At 43.5% G+C, this 16,831-nt stretch overlaps 1 protein-coding gene across 5 annotated transcripts in view; it reads left to right on the plus strand.

Annotated features, from left to right (window-relative positions):
* SORBS1 (sorbin and SH3 domain containing 1) overlaps nucleotides 1-16,831 on the plus strand; it is a 253,714-nt gene that overhangs the window by 80,152 nt on the left and 156,731 nt on the right. Inside the window, exon 3 of one of the 5 annotated variants that reach the window (XM_011963922.1) lies at nucleotides 11,798-11,817. The exons of the other annotated variants lie outside the window; for them this stretch is intronic. The gene's annotated coding sequence lies outside the window, so the exon portion shown is untranslated. The remainder of the gene's footprint in view (nucleotides 1-11,797; nucleotides 11,818-16,831) is intronic. 5 annotated transcript variants of the gene reach the window in all.

Below are 16,831 nucleotides of genomic sequence, written 5' to 3' on the forward strand. Positions count from 1 at the left end.
AGGTGTGAGCCACCACGCCTGGCCTGATACCTCTCTTTTTAAATAACGAAACTAAAATGTAAATGATGGGAAAAAAATGTTGGGACAGTAGGGTAAACCAAATATTTTTTTCTTTAAAGAAATTTGTGTGTTTTATGGCGGGGCCTGGTGGCTCATGCCTGTAATCCCAACACTTTGGGAGGCTGAGGTGGGCGGATCACCTGAGATCAGGAGTTCAAGACCCAGGCATGGTGGCGGGCACTGATAATCCCAGCTATTTGGGAGGCTGAGGAAGGAGAATTGCTTGAACTTGGGAGGCGAAGGTTGCAGTGAGCCGAGATGGCGCCATTGCATTGCACTCCAGCCTGGGCAACAAGAGCGAAACTACGTCTAAAAAAAGAAAGAAAGAAAGAAATTTGTGTGTTTTTAACTAAGGGGAAGGAAAGAAAGCAATAATATAATTTTTAAAAAGTATTCTTTACAAAAATCAAGTCATTATATTAGTTTTGAAACATATAATGTCCTTTGTATAATGTGATTTACTCATAAAAATACCATGTTGGGAACATTTATACAAATTTACTAATTACATTTGCTCTTAAATATTTTCATTTTATTTTTCAAATAGAAGTGAACTACTGAACTCAAAGGAGTTGAACATTTCTTAGTTTTCATTCCTTTTAATAGTCAGACAAAAATATAAAACTGGATAATAGAAGTCGCCAGTGTTTTAATGAAAGAAAGAATTAGTTTTTGGGTCTGGTACCTTCTAAAGCATCTGTAGATTCTAGAAAAGGAACTTCACACCACTACCACCAACAAAAAAGCCCAACCAACCTAAAACTTGAATAACTGAACTTAATCCGAATCATTCCTATTTTATGAGCCATCATGATCCACATTTTCTGTTTCTTCTCATATCACCATTGCCTTTCTGAAATCATTCTTCTAGACTGCTGAAGACTAAATGTTAGCCCAGATGGAGACTGAATTTCAACGTTTTTCATTTTTAGCTTCTTGGTTTTAGGGTGAGAGTTCATCAGACTGTTGGTATACGTGACTTGCCACCAACCCTGCAACAACCTGCTATCTCTGAACTTTAGTTGTTTCTGATGTAAATGAGATCATGTCTGGGCCTTCCTAAGCTCAGACATTCTAGAATTCCGCTATCCTGTCCCATGCCGCACACACTCAGTGCTGGGGAAACCTGGAGTACTGGCCATGTAACAGCTTCTGTGGGGTTCAAAGGGCAGAGTCTCAGTAGAGATGGGTTCCTAATGTCATCATTTATTGCTCATGGCTGCCTGTAATAAACACGAAAGAAGAACTAAATATAGTGAGTTATGTACTCACCAGCTCATGGTGTCATCCTGAACTTGCAGCACTGGGAGGAAATTCGGTAGCTCTGTTTAGTAGATGGTACAGAGTAAACCAGGAAGAAGGGTTTTCATCTTCTTGTCATCCCACAGAATATTTCTGATGACTAGAGCTCTGACGTCTGTAAGCCTACCCGTGTTCACCGGTGCTCATGAGACTTGGACCACTCTAATAATTGAGTTTTACAATCCTAGGTTATGTTTTTTCTTGATTATTTTTTTGTGGTGGGTCCAAAGCCAGTTGAACACCATCTCTTGGCCGTGATGAGTCAACATTGTGACCAGTACAAAAAATAAATGGCACAGAGCTTTAGCAGAGGAAACAAAACATTTTGTAGAACATGCTCAGCACAGGATGGTGTAATGGAGGCTGCAGTGGGTGTCTTGCTGTGGGCCTATGTCAGCAGTCATTGGCTAAGAGCTTATAATGGCACTTAGAGCATGGCACAAACATATATATACACCCACAAAGTATAGCGTACTATATGTGCAATATACTAAACCTGTTGTGCTTATATTTTATACTAAACATATTGTTTTAGGAAGTTATTTCCAAAATAGCCAAAATACATCATTAAAATGATTCAGCACTGCTCAGGTTGGCATTAAGTGGGCTGTGTGTGTAGGAGCAAAGGAGGGATCAGAGTTTTGAAAACTCTGGTTTTAGAAAGGATCCTCTTGGCCGAATTCTAGACTGCATTCCTAGTCCCTGTGCTGATGATACTGTGTATTTTGCAGCTCTTTAGATTGCCTCAAATTCATTGATTTGTTTATTCAGTTATTCAACCAACACATATGGAATAGCTCTAATATTTACACAGGGCCTTTTGCCATGCAGAGTACATTCATATACCTTATCCCACCTAAGTGTGCTTGTTTCAGAGCCGTCACATGCATGGGCAACAGCCTGCACTGGTTGATGAATGCAATCTCTGTTTCTTCATAGAGTTTTTCTCTTTGCTTTCTTTTGTGCTTGTAAGCAGAGAGACCCATGGTTTTGTCTGCACCATTTCAGAAGGAACTTAGGACAGGTGGGCAGGAGGGTTGCTATGGGAGTTGTGCTGGACAGTCATTCCCAGGAACAGAGGAGGTGGGAGTCATCGACTAAGTATGAGAGTGGGGTGGGTGGGAGGGATGTGGTTGTGGCTTTGAGGAAGATGGAAACTATTTGGAACAGCTGACATGGGTTGGGCATTGAGGGCTGAGCAGGGGTTGAAAGCAAGGCCTGCTGGGTGACTGAGAGGAAGCTTCTTTTTCAGCAGGTGTGGCCTGGATGTGCAGGGCGGCAGGTGGAGCTAGATGAGACTCGCGGACAAAAGGAGATGGCTGGGGGCAGGGGTGGGATGGTGGCTTGGCTGTCGACATAAGGGGACTTGAAGGAGCTGTTTCTGACCCTGATGTGGCCATATAGGGAGTTATAGAGGTGAACAGCAGGGGAGGTACAGGGGCCTGGAGGTGCTTGGCAGTAACTCTTCTTAGTTTAGCTTATAAGGCCTTTGATCTCTTAGCACTCCTCCCACCGTGCATGCCCTACTGGGCCATTCCTGAGTGCATACTATCATGCGTACATACTATTCCTTTTTTCCTTTCCTTTTGCCTAATTACCTCCTACCTCAAGTGTTAGCCCAGGAATCACTCCTGGGCAACTGTTTCCGATTGCTGTCTGCCCTGTCCTCTGCTAGAACCCTTCGCCCTGTCCACACATCTCTCCCTTTGTACTGTACAGACTCATTTATAAGTCTCTCGCATGTGTGGATTGGAAGGTTCCTTGGGTGCAAGATGTCCCTCGTACCCAGCGGAGGAGCTGGCATGCAGAATGTGTTCAGGAAGTGCTTGCTGAGTGGATGCATTAACGTTTTTGTTGCATCATTAGTAGCATCAGAGTGATAGAACTGAAAGACACCTACAAGATCAGCTAGTCTAAGTCATTTGTTTCATAGTTCACAGAGAATTGAAACTCAGAGGGGTTGAATGCCTAGCCTGAGGTCACACAGCTTGTCCTAGGCAGAGCCAGGACTCAAGTTCACCTCCTGTGACTCCAAATGCCATGCTGTTTCCACCACACCACAGTGGTCTCCAAATGCTTTTTATGTGTGTGAGGACAGCAGCCCTCTGCCTCTGCTTAGTGCCTGGATTCAGCCTAATATCACTATTCATACTGTTATCTAACTTTTCTCATTGGGAGGAAAACTATGTCCTGACCACGCGGGGAGCTTTTCCTCTGCATGCATGGTGCCAGGTTTACAACAGCCCTTACCTCACTGCTTCCCCTTCCCTTTCCGGTTTGTCCTAGTTTATCTTTGGGCAGGGTAAGCATCAGCAACTGTTTCTAAGTAAACAGAGGAACTGCAGATTCAGGATTTGTGGTTTCAAGTATTCAGTGTCTTTTGCTTCAGCCTGTCCCCTCCTGGCTGCCATCACTGCCTCCCCTGTCTCCACATTGCCCCGATTTAGCATGTGTTGAAGACTGGTAGTGCATGATGGAGGTTTCTTGCTTGGGGCAAGCAGAAGAACTGACAGAGCATTGAAAAGGGAATCTTTGAGACAGAGAGAGTGGGCACATCTCCGAACCATTTTGTGTCAGTTAAAAAAAACAAACCAAAGTGTATCTGCTGGTTTCTGGACCCATCCCTGGAAGATGGCATACAAGACAGCCATCTAGAAAGGCTTGTTTGTACACCTCCCTTCTCCAAAGTGTGTCTCCAAGCTTTTGAGCAACACTGATGTTTAGTATGTTCTGTTTAGGGTTAAATTTGCAGTGTGACCGAGGCTGGGGTGTGGCTAGTTCCCTTACAGCCTGTCCATGGATGACGCAGTTTTGTGAGGTTGGTTCCAAATCGCCACGGATCATCTGACCTCTCTCCCCATCACCCTGGCCCGAAGTACCTCAGGGTCAGTTCCAGGACTGAGTGCTGGGAGTGGGGGTGATTGGTTTGAACCTTTTATCTCCTTGGGTAATTAACTAAACGGTTCGTGGCTAAAAGTGTCTATTTTGGGGAAAAGGACTCTGGAGACCAGTCTTGAAATCCTTCACTACTTTAAGGAACTCTGCAACACTGTTTCCCTGAGCACTTGTATATTCCCCTCACCTTTTTCTTTTTTTTTTTTTTAAAGTAAGATGATGTTCAATCCTCCCATTAGCTCAGAAATCCTATGGCTTGGAACAAGCCCAGTGTCTTCAGTCTTAGAGTTTTCTGAAGCCACTTTGGACCTTCTTGGCTTCTAGCCACATGGGAGCCTGTGTCTGATCCTCCCTGGGCTGGTCTTGAGTTCCAGGCATTGAGCTGGAAGTACATCAGCCAAGGATTTGGCTGTGTCAGGAAGTATTTTGATTTGCTATATTCTCTGCTTGGCATCCACTCATTTCCTTCAGGGACGTCCCCTTCCTTGGAAAAAATAGCTCCAAAGATGCTTGTCTGACTGATGAGCTAAGAAGGAGTTCCAACCAGGCGTTTCCATTCAGGGATCTTGGCTTGGCAGTCACAGGTCACTGAGTGAGAAGGGTGTCACCACACTTAAAATGTTCTTGACATCCCCCATCCCCTCCTGCCTGCAGTGGTCTTTATGCTGGCTAGTTTTGAGAATGACAGTCCGGAGACTGATCCAGCTTGGACTAGCAGGCCTTAACAATCATGTATTTCTAAGGTGTCAGCCATCACACTGCTTGGCTGTGACCTTTAGGGGATATCCTCAGTGGTGTCCTTCCTTGCGCCCTAACCTCAAGCTCTCCTCCAGGTGTGCATAATTTTCCTGTGTGGTGCCAGGGAACTGTGGTTATAAATGAGAGAGAAGGGGCTCAGTGGGGGTCCCAGAAATGTGTTGGGATCCTGTCTGTGAAGTTATGCTCATCTGAGCTGTTGGTCTAATAATTCTATTTTTAAAAAGGGAAATTAATTGATACTTTTTCACAGCGAGCCTGTGTCAGTTCTTGGAGTGACACCAAAAGAAAGAGTCACCACTTTCTTTTCTTAGCTATTCATCTATTTAATATTCCAGGCTAGAATTCTTCAGGATGTTGATGCCAAACTTCTCAGTGTATACTTCTAGACCCTTCTTAGTGTTAATTATTTAGCTCCTCAATTTTTATCACCTTTCCTCCTCTCAGAGGTTTCTGAAAGATTACTGACAGTGATTCATCAGTGACAGTTCAGATTCTTTTAGCTGTCTATGGATGTGGTTCACCTGAGCCTGAAAACCTGAAAAGGAGTAGCTCTCACTTAAAGGGGCTGTGACTCTCCTAGCTCCACACCTGTCTTCTGCCTCAGTCACCTCTTACCAGAGTCTCCCTTTCCAGTAAGATCATTCTCATCATTGGAGGAGGTGGAAACAACACGGGGAGGAGTGGCTTCTCTTATAATATGACGAGGGCTTCTTCAAGCAGGTCTGTTATCATACGCTTTGCTTTTCTTCTTGGTCTGATCATAGATTTTTTTAAAAAGAACCTCCAAAAACAAACCCTGATGGTTATTTTGATTTCTCCTGTTTTAACTCTTCCCGGACCTTAGACCGAACTTGTCCAACCCAAGGCCTGTGGGCTGTATGTGGCCCAGGATGGCTTTGAATGTGGCCCAGCGCAAATTTGTAAACTTCCTTAAAACATTATGGGATGTGTGTGTCTGTGTGCATTTTGTTTTGTTTTAGCTCATCAGCTATCACTAGTGTTAGTGTATTTTATGTGTGGCCCAAAACAATTCTTTTTCTTCCAGTATGGCCCAGGGAAGCCAAAAGGTTGGACACCCCTGCCCTAGCCTTTTGGACTTTCCTCTGACCATAAATGCTGCTGTTCTTTGTGCAGCTTTGACTGCATTCCTTCTTCCTGTAGCCCAGACATGCAGATAGGGCATTCCAATGGTAGGAGTGCTTTGCAACCCCTTGAAGGATTTTCTAGTGCTTTCCTGGCTCCCGACTTTTCCCACCCTCTTTGGACCACAGAGTTTTTCTCCAAGCTCAGATAACCTCTGACTCCTCATTTGCCCTTCCAAAAACTTTGCTTCTCACCATGGTGTTCTCTCTCATTTTGAGCTGTGACTGGCCCTCTGGGCTGCCACGCATAACCATACAGGGCTGAGTTAGTGACTCAGCTCAGGATTCAGCTGTGCTGACCACCCAGAACTTATTCCCACTCCTACTCCCCAAGAGACCAGCTCTTCAGGACTCCCACCCAGGGCAGGGCTGGGCTGGGTCCACCGATGCCTCTGCCAGGGTTGAGTTCTCCAGGAGCATCTGGGCCTCTCCCTGAGCTGAGGCACCAGACCAAGGCTGCCCAGCCCCTAGGTCAGAGACTAAAGGAAGGAGCAGGCTAGGGGTGGGCTGGCCGAGAGTTCGGGCTCCCCGAGCTGCGAGTAGAGTATTTGGGGAAGGGAAAAGAGGAGGAGGGTGGAAAGTTTGTGATGACTCTGAAGACTCTCAGGTTTGTCCCAGGGGGACTGAGTCCACCAAACTGTTCACTTTCCTGCAGCTCGGTGCTGGGAGTGTGCTTTCTCTTGGAGTCACCCATCCTATTTTGGGATGACTGAGTCAAAGGGGTAGCTCTATCTTGGTGCCTGGAAGTGCCTCACATTTCCTCATTTTAGACTTGCCATTCCTATAGAGAAAAGCAGCTTAATTCCATTATTAAAGATTCAGGATCATTAAGACTCAGGTTGGACTGAAATTTATCTCTTTAGTGTCTATGGAAAAGGATTTAAGGAGAAAAATCACTGTGAGGGATGTGGATTTAGGAAAGCTTTCTAAAGAACCCACTTTAGGAATGTGCATTTGCATACAAACAATGAAAGTGCTAATTAAAATGATTCTCACATCGTCATTTTAGCAGTGCAGGGACTGCTGCTTGGCAACACTTATGAAGTGGAAATGAGTGTACTTTGAAAATAATAAAATATTGTTCCATCCATTGAATCCACTAAGACATTAGGTCCTTTTATTTGCAAGGCACTGTGCTAGAACCACTGTGTGTGTTTGTATTGGTCAAGAGTATAAAACCTAGCCCTTGCCCTCTAGGGCAACAAACGGAGGGGTTTCCCTGGGATTAAAGACTATCAGGAAAGCCTGGGAAGAACCACGTTGAGTTGGGCAAAACCTACCTTGGGAGTTGAAAGGCTGGTAGGAATGAACAGTGTTCCTCAAATATTTCACCTGTTGAGATAGGCCACACCTGTTCACATTGTTTTATAAACAGCATTTTGCCTCGAAGGATGTTTTTGCCCTGGAAATTGAGTAGTCTAATTCCCTTTTGAAGCAAGAGCCTAACATTTAAAATATTTCTGTCGTCATTGTCGTTATTGGCATCAGCTATCACTGGGCACCTGCTGTTTGAGGCCGGAACTTTGCCCTGGAGAGTGGAGGTGGGGCTGATCTGGCCTAGAGATGATGTGAAAACCTTTTAGCTCCTAGGCGAACAACTGCCACCTTATCTTTTTTAAAAAAAGAATTGTGTTTTAGAACATGGAGCCCGGAGCGCAGTAGATGCAGAGTCAATATTTGTGGAGTGAAGTTTATTAACTTTGTGGTTGAGAGTTCAGGGTCTGTAGTCACATAGACTCAGTTTCAAATCCTGGCTCTGCCATTTGCTTGCTCCACGATCTTGGCTTGTGACTTACCTCTCTGAGCCTCATTTTCTTCATTTGTGAAATTGAGATAAACATACATTTAGTTATTATATAATATTAATGTTCATATGATAATTATGACAGGCTGCATATTGTGGTATATAGTACCACAAACTCGAGTCAGGCTGCTAAAGTTCAAATCCCCCTTACTAGTATCATAACTTCCAGCAAGTTATTGAACCTCTTTGGGCCTTAATTTTCTTATCTACAAAACAAGGATAATAATAGTACCCTTATCAGAGGGTTGTTAGATGTGAGAATTGTCAAGCACCTCATCCCAGCCATAAGAAAACATTATATACATGTTTGCTGAACCTTAAAGACTGTGAAACTATTATTAATTATTTCATTTTGGTTCTTATAGAAATCGTGTGAGGTTAGATACAGGGCAAGTATTACTCCCCACTACCTCTTTCCCTGTTTGTTGTTATTGCTTGTTTTGTGTTTGAGGGGGAAAAATGAAATTCTGAAAAGTTAAAGTGGTTTGCTGAAGGGAACCTGGCTAGTATATGTTATAACTAGAACCAGAACCCATGGTACTTGCTATAAAAGATACAGGTGTGCCTATACACATTTATCGAGGGCATGAAGATATTAAGGCTTTACTGTAATAAATCTGAAGACAAGTGACCAGTGTATCTCCCTCTTCTGCACCACCGCCCCCACCACCATGTGCCAGATCTGCTGGCATACTGCTCACTGATGTTCTTTGTGAATGATGGCATTGAGCTTGTGCCCTCTCATTGGGTCTCTGGGGCTTACTAAGGCAGCCAGTTTAAACCTCCTCCAGATTCTAACTGCATCAAAGTTCGTGTTACCTGCTTTCTGGCTGGACTTCCTTTGGAGACCAGAAGATTCTACTATATTCCAATATCTGATTTCAGAACCCCTTAGAGGAGCCATGTCACTTGCTGGAAGCTCAGGCTTAAATAAGAACACTCCCGTCCCCCTACCTTTCTATTTGCGATAGAGACTCTTCATTGCTCTTGAGAAACTTAATTAGGAGAGCCATATTATCAGAGAGTGTAAACATAGCTTTAAAACACTTGCCAATCTCTTGTCACCTAGGCAGTTATCTTTAGATTAAAACATTCTCATATTTGTTCCCAAACATGGGCACTTTAACACATGCTGCCACGTGAGGGGTTAAAACATAAATATTATCCTATATGAGCAATGAAAGGTGCTTTAGTACTTAAGTCCTATTTTTGAGCTGTGGAATTCAATTCCTTCCTGTTGCCAGCTGAACCTGGGACTCTGATGTATTAGATGAAAATATATTCCTATCTTCAAACATGGACAACAGGACATTCTGTCCTCCAAATTTCAGTGTTTGAATTGGGTGTTACAGGAAACTTGGCACCCTCTCTCTTCAAAATAATAAACAGACATGATGTGGCTTCATGTTTCATCTGATAGGGCTTTAGATGCTATTGCCTCATAAAGGCTGATTCACAGACAAATGGAAACTAATTATAGTAACTTAAAAATAATATCCCTGTTTAAATTTGGCAAGGCAAGATGCCTTGCATGCTTTGTAGGACATGAGAGACTCCGTTTCTTTGGTGGCATGGAGGTGACATACCCATTTCTATTTCAGCCACACAGCGGTGGTGCTGGTTCATTACCTGCCATCTTTATTCTTTTTTAAGGATTTCTTATGATCTCTCGCATATACCGCACGCACAAATATTGAACTACCTTTTCCTATAATCTATACAGGGAGTTCTTTCCTGCTGTCTGTCCACTGCATTTTTAAGAAACAAATGTCTGGGCTGAGGGAAGTGAATGGCTTTTTTTTTTCTTTTTCCTAAGCATTTCAGAATCTCTACTGTGAAAAATTGCAGGAAGTTATTCACTTCTCTCTAAGGAACGCATAGAGGATGTCTGTCATAAGAGACCATTCTGATTACTTTTATTCTATCCATCTTCCCCAAAACTGTGCATTAGGTTGGAAAACAGTTTTAATTTGTTTTTGAATTTGCTTTAAATAAGTAGGTGATATACGAAATTGACCATGTGCAAAATTTAAAAATTAGTAAAAACATTTTCAGTGAAAAGTAAATCTTCTACCTCTCTCATACATAGGATCTAGGTACTCTCTTCGGAAGAAATCCTGAGCACCATTTTATTCTATACTATTCTGGAGATTTTCTAGATATTTATAAATATGTATGTGTGTGTGTATATATTATGTATATAGTTCATATAAATGACACATATTATCTACAATTTTTTTTTTTTTTTTTTGAGACGAAGTCTCACTCTGTCGCCCAGGCTGGAGTGCAATGGTGTGATCTCAGCTCACTGCAGCCTCCACCTCCCAGGTCAAGCGGTTCTCCTGCCTCAGCCTCCCGAGTAGCTAGGATTACAGGTGCCCACCATCACGCCCAGCTAATTTTTGTATTCAATAGAGACAGGGTTTCACCATATTGGTCAGGCTGGTCTTGAACTCCTGACCTCAGGTGATCCACCTACCTTGGCCTCCCAAAGTGCTGGGATTACAGGTGTGAGCCACTGCGCCTGGCGACCTACAATATTTTGAACCACTTTTATTTAACTCTAATCTTGGAGATCATTCCACATCACATTGAGATACCTCATTCTCTTTAACAGCTGTCTAATTTTCCATTGAGTAGATGTGCCATAATACATAAACAATTGCCTACGAACAGTAGTTAGGCTGTCTTAATCTTGTGCCCGTAAAGTCATGATATAATGAATAATCTTGTACATCTGCTGTAGGATAGGTGGTCTGTCTCAGTGGTTACAAGCAGGGCTCTGGAGCCCAAGGGCCTGGGTTTAAACCCTAGTTTCTTCATTTACTATTGAAGTATGTGGTCTTGGCCAGTTACTTTATCTCCCTGTGTCTCAGTGTCCTCATTTGTAAGATAGAATTGATCTTGTAGGCAGGATGTAACGGTTAAAAACACTAGTCTATCTAAAGCTTATAGACCTGTGCTGGACATGTAGACAGGCCTGTTTGTATTTACTAGTGTTACTTCATATGATCTGGAAACATACAAATCCTAAGCTGTTCTTATCTATGCATGTTTCTGAATCATCTCAGTGGCTTTCAGAAGCCGTACCACAGTTGTTGGGTCTCTGGGTTACATCTGTTTCCTTGATTTGTTCAAATGTCACGTTTGTCCTCCTGTCCTTCATCATTCCCTTGTAACTTTTGTGTAACATCCTGGAGGAGAATAGGGAAGATGGTTTTTCAGGCCACTGTACTCGTGTGTTCAAACCCCTTTAGAGGTATAAAATGTATTGTCAATGGTGATAATTTTAAACAAATTGTCTGACTCCCCCCCGCTCCATTCATAGTTAATTTAGAACCTTACAGTACTTAAATATTTACATTTAGGCAAATACATAGCTCATGTGTATGTATGACTCAATATTTAGCAAATTATTTCATCAAGTTTTAAGTTATAAGTTGAATCTTTGGAAAAGACTGCACAGTGTCCTTACCCTGCTTTAGCGGACTTTGGAGGTGGATGTTCCAGGGCCTTACATCACCTTAAAAGACTACCAGTTGGATTCAGACAAACCAGAGCTAAAATTGCCACGGAGGGGTTTGTTAGCTGTCTGACCGTGGGCAAGTCACTTAAGCTTCCAAAGCTTTGGTTCTTCATTTACAAATGGTTCCACATCATGGAGCTTTATGAGGATAACAGGAGAGAGTAGGCGAAGGACTCAGCAGTGTGCAACAGAGGGCAGGTGCTCAAGGGCCATCTGTTCTTCCCTTCCATCTTCTGCCTTCCACTTCCTCCTGTCACTGCCCCATGGTCCCCTGGAAGTACCCTCTTTCACCTTTTCTTTTTGAGACAGGATCTTGCTCTGTCACCCAGGCTGGAGTGCAGTGGTGTGATCAGAGCTCACTGCAGCCTCACCCTCCCAGGCTCAACTGATCTTCCTGCTCAGCCTCCCAAGCAGCTTGGACTACAGGCGTTCACCACCATGCCCAGCTAATTTTTATTGTTATTTTTCGTAGAGATGGAGTCTCACTATGTTGCCCAGGCTGATCTCAAACTCCTGGGCTCAAGCAATCCTCCCACCTGGCCTCCCCAAAGTGCTGGGATTACAGGTGTGAGCCACTGCGCCTGACCCCTCCTCCATCCTAACCTCAGTGTTCTTCCTCTCCACTCTCCTCCTGACTCATGTCCTATGATTTACCAGTGTGCCTTTTCTGCCTTTACTGGGAGGGCAGTTTACAGCTCAATTGTTGTCAATAGCATCCTACCTTAAACGTTAACCAAATGTTCAATGAATGAATGCCTGTACATGAGTGAATTAGAGGCAGGCTTATCATCTCCCTGCTCCAAGGAGGTCACTACTATTTCTCTGACAGCAGTAACTAGCAGCGGCATTGTGAAATGAGAATTGGGGGCACAGTGGTGTATGGTAGCCGCTGAAGTGATAATAGAGAATGGTATTTTCGACCTTGATTATTCCTTTGAAGCATTTTGCCATGGCCCACTCACAAAATCCTTTCCCCAGATATATATATATTTTTTGAGACAGAGCCTTGCTCTGTCACTCAGGCTGGAGTGCAATGGCGTGATCTGGGATCACTGCAACCTCCGCCTCCTGGGTTCAAGCAATTCTCCTGCCTCAGCCTCCCGAGTAGCTGGGATTACAGGCACCTGCCACCACACCCAGCTAATTTTTTGTATTTTTAGTAGAGACAGGGTTTCGCCATGTAGGCCAGGCTGGTCTCAAACTCCTGAATTCAGGTGATCCGTCCACCTTGGTCTCCCAAAGTGCTGGGATTACAGGTTTGAGCCACCATGCCCGACCCTTTCCCCAGATTCTATTGGTTGTTGTTGAGGAATCCTCCGTGGCAGGACGTAGAGGCAATGTCAAGAAACGGTTTCATCTCATCAAAGCTCTATTAGAGTCGCACTTGCATGAGAACTACTTTGACTCCTTTGCTCCCCACTTTCTAAAGAAAGCATGAACTGTTGGCTTGCAGATTTAGTGGTCCTTGGTTTAGGTTGTTGGGGCTGGGCTACAAGGCAGTGGGGGTGGTGACCTGGGGAAGTAAAGCTGCAGATGGAAAGGGAGCAGGGAGACCTTTGCTAGCTCCTCCAAATCACTTATTTGTAAAGGAACTACTCTATTTTGCATTAAGTGTTTTGCTGTGAATTTTTGAGATAGCAGTCACACCCATATTTAAATGTAAGAACCAGAGTGTTTTCCAAAGACATACAGGGCAGGTCTCTTCCAGCTCCAAAAGCTATGATTTTACAAACACAAATATTGGGATAATAGGAACCACTGTTTCCACTTGGAATGCTCTTCCCATTCTTCATCTCTTCCTTATACTGACCTTTCTGTCCTTTAAGGTCTAGCTCAGTTCTCACTGTCTAACTTTTGTAGTTCTTTGACTCTGGAATTTTTGGCAGTTAGTTAGATATGGCATTTTATGTTGAAGAGTAGTTCCTTAAACCTGTTGTCATTTAGGTGTTTTCACGTGTTTATGCCTTGGTCACCCACTAGGTCTTTACTCTTTAGGGCAAGGTGCTACCCATCTCCTGTACCCCTGCAGATGGATGTAGTTCAGTGGTTCTCAACAGGTGCCTCCTAGCAGCAGGATCACCTGGGAACTAGTTAGAAATGTGCTCATACCCACTGAAGTAGATAGAAAGTCTGGGGCCAGAGCTCAGCAGTCTGCCCTTTAACAAGCCCTGCTGGTGACTCTGCTGTATGCTGACTTTTGAGAACCTTTAGTGTAGTGATAAGAGCAGGGGACTGAGGGTCTAAGAGACCTGGGTTTGAAGCCAGCTTCACCATTTACTCTCTGACTTTGGGAAAGTGAATTTGTCTGTCTTCTCTCCCCTTCTAGGGGTATTTTATGAACATTTATGATGCGGGATGTTAATGGGTACTCTAAGGGTAGGGGTGGGTGAGGGGTCCTGTGGCCAAATAAGTTGGTGAAATGCTGCTGTGGCTAATTTAAGCAGGATTCTTTTGGGCGAGACTTTTCAGATGCCTCAGTGTGTCACGGAAGGTCTCTGAGAGTCTCCGTGGATGTTGCAAACTTGCGAGCCCCTGGAACACATTTTCTGCTGCATACCTGCTTTTTCCGGGAACACACAGTGTTTTGTGGGACACATTTTGGGAAATGTTGGCTTAGCTAATCTAAGGGTGCTTTGAGCCTCGAGATTTTAGGACCTTGTAAATCAGTGAGACATTTAGAAACTTCAAATACAGGTTTAGTCAGACCTGGTGCCAGAATCTATAATTTGGGTAAACCAGGCTTATACAGCAAGTTGAAAATTGAGATGATATGGAAGTAATTAAACATTAGAGAGTAAAGGGTTATATTTTTAAAAGAAGTGAGTTTTTCTTAGGTAGAAAATGGCGTGTTAGGGTCAAGGTGGGGAAGATAAGGAAAGGAAAATGTCATTTACTGAGCATTTTGGAGGCCTGGCAGAAAACATATGGCACATTTAAATCGGTAATTTAATGCGATGTTAATGAAGGAACTATTTATTAAGGGTGTGGGTAGGGCTTGGAAAAGCATCGGCAATGATGCAGGGCTTGATTCCTCTGTGTACCCAAGGTTTTACACATATCACATTGTCATTGTCATAGCCCCAAAGCAGGTCTTATTATTTCATACCTTGCAGAAGAGGAGTGAAGCCCAAAGAGGCAAAGCAAAATGCCCCTAGATAGGACCTGAGATGGAGGAGACGGAACTCCATTCTGCCCTATCAGGCCCCAGCCTGCACCTCCTGGTTCACATTTCTTTAGGCTGAGCCTCATTTCCTTCAATCTTTCTCTATGTAATGAGGCTAAAAACATTGCTTTGTAGAAGCTCATGTTTGGAGCTAGATGCATTGCACTGAGCAATCAGTAGACAGGAGAAAATAGCACCTTAGGCAAATATGTACATTAATAATAAAAGCGTGCAGGTTCCATACGTGAGAAAGAAAGATCGTAAACACGAATTTTCATGTCTGGCTGAGTTGGGGCTGTGGAAATCTGTCATCCATTCTTTCCTAGGATCCATCCATCCTAGAAAATCTTTCTGGAGGAGGTAGGAGCCATGTAAAGGACATGATGTGGCAGCTTAGCTTGTAGGGGCTGGGAAGAGGGAGAGGGAAAATTTTTCAGACAAGGGGGCGCTGCTCGGGAAGGCCTGGCAGTGAGAGTGGAAGGCAAGGGTTCTCCTTGCACGGGTGCCTTAACCAAATGGCAGCGTGGGCGGTTTGGAGAAGGGGTCACCGTGGGATCTGAGGGTGCTGCTGACCACCAGTTTTTACATCTGGGCCATGCTGTTCCAGTGAAGTCTCTTTAGTCTAACACCTTTGTTAGGAGACGGTAAAGACTGAATTTTCTAAGAACTGATTTTGCTTCCTTTGGGAAGTTTCAGAGTATATCAATGCTCAATTTCTCTTAAGCCCAAAGACAATTTAGAAGTCATGTTTCTGTGGAGGTTTCTTTTCCCCATGTGAGTTTAAATTTGGGTTGGCTTTTAATGCTCAATTAGAATACTTCTTATGGTTAATAATTTCTATTCCAAAAAACAAAAACACCTCTCAAATCCTCTGCACAAGACCTGCCTTTGAAAACATCTGGTAAAAATAACAAGCCACTTGGAAAACTGTGATTCTCAGATGGACCCCCGCCTCTTGGTTAGTGGGAAGTCACTGGGGTAAACCTTTATTTCCTGTTGCTTCGACACAGCCGGCCCTTCACGGAAATATTTCACATGTTTCCTCAGGCAGCAGGGAACCTTGAAGGGCAAACAGAGGGCTGGGGCCCCAGATAGGAACACAGTTGCTGTCTTTGCCCAATAGCGCCTCAGGGTGCGTGGAGAGCCAGCCTCGCTCGGCCTTTGAAGCTGGGCCAGCTCCCTGCCCCAAACTGCTGAAAACCCCAGCTCTCCCCCAGGCTCGAGCAAGGCCCAAACTTGCCACACCTCTGGCTCTTTTTGCAAGAGAGATGTTTTAAAATAGTCTTAAATGTCAGACGTATTTTTTTTTCACAACATGCCTCAGACATCTCATAAATTATTCTGCAGTAAAACTTTAATAGGAATGCTTAGAAAACGAAGGGTTCTAGTCAATGGAGTTTTTGGTAACTTATACAACTGTTAACCCCAAATCACCCTACTTTTTCTGCCCCAGAACTCGTTGAAGAAAATAATTTAAAAATAGAGATGATTTTTCTGAACCCATGTTGGAGGCTGTCTTTGATGACTGAAGTCTCATGTTTCTTCATAATGCTATATGTTAGTTTGAACAACATGATATTCCAATATTTGACTATTTTTTACTTTAAAAAGGTTATTTGAAATGGTTCAGATTGATAATAATGTAGGAAGTATAGGAGTTGGAGTTCAGTGTTTTCTGACCAGAATATACCTATAAAGTTGATTTTTTTTTCCTTAGGGGGGAAAAAAAAGAAATCTGTGATATCCACCTTTCTTGCCATTTGCTTCTTTCTCATGAATATGGGTAATTAAAGATTCTGGTTGCAGAATTTGCATTGTTGCTCAAGCTGTGTCTGCTGTCACATTGGCTCCACATTGGGGCTCTTACAAATATGTGTCACATCTATAGCTGTAGATCTAACGAGCTCTTTTTCATGTGCACATGCTTCTGTACATGAGCCTGTGAGCCTTCCTTCCTTTTGTGGTTTTTCAGTGTTGTGGCTTAGATTTATTTCTATTTATAATGCTTACTGTCTTGATTTATTCAGTTACTAGTTCCTGAAAAGTTGGAATTTGGGAAGAATTTTTTTTTTTTGAGATGGAGTCTTGCTCTCTTGCCGGGCTGGAGTGCAGTGCCGTGATCTCGGCTCCCTGCCACCTCTACCTCCACCTCCAGGGTTCAAGCGATTCTCCTGCCTCAG

This window comes from Colobus angolensis, unplaced genomic scaffold (genome assembly GCF_000951035.1).
Source record: "Colobus angolensis palliatus isolate OR3802 unplaced genomic scaffold, Cang.pa_1.0 Scaffold630, whole genome shotgun sequence".
NCBI lineage: Eukaryota > Metazoa > Chordata > Mammalia > Primates > Cercopithecidae > Colobus > Colobus angolensis.